Here is a 671-nt window from a genome sequence, read left to right as displayed (position 1 = left end):
TTGTATTGTTAATCAAAAAACAATATAATTGATAAGACATTAAAAAAAAAACTTTTTTTATAATTTATTAAGTTTGAAGTTATAGTTATGACTTATGAATTTCATATTCATTATATCACATACGGCGCTATAATTGAAATAATTGAATCTCTAGCCCTAGAGCACACGCTTCACGGTCAAAAAGACCGGGCTTTTAGAATTTTGTTCATTGTTTTAAAAATACGAAATATTAATGTAACCTAATCTGGGTACCTTCTAATTAGATGATAAACTAACATTAGATACAACTCCTAACTGTATACGATCCGATGTCAGTAATATAGAAGTGTTCAAAGTTCATTACCAGACATTACGTATTAATATACGGTCAAAAAGACCGTGTGCGTGATCGTAAAAAATCAACTATGGGTTATTTTTAAATTGTGTTTCTAATAATTGCTGCTCGATAAACGAAATTGATAGTTATTATATTTTTATTGCGACTTGTTAGTTGACTATGATTTACGCCATACTGTGTGTGACAAAAAGACCGTGTGCGTGTATTCTCGTGAATATTTTAAATGCGTGTGTTCTAGGGCTAGGGGGGGGGGGTAATCACCGCGTCACCCCCCCCTCAAAACCATCGCTGTGAAGCCTGCACATGACAATAATTGAGTGTTTCCACCTATCGT

The sequence above is a fragment of the Acyrthosiphon pisum genome, chromosome X, assembly GCF_005508785.2.
Source record: "Acyrthosiphon pisum isolate AL4f chromosome X, pea_aphid_22Mar2018_4r6ur, whole genome shotgun sequence".
In the NCBI taxonomy this organism is placed as follows: Eukaryota; Metazoa; Arthropoda; class Insecta; order Hemiptera; family Aphididae; genus Acyrthosiphon; species Acyrthosiphon pisum.
This window is presented reverse-complemented; position numbering follows the sequence as displayed.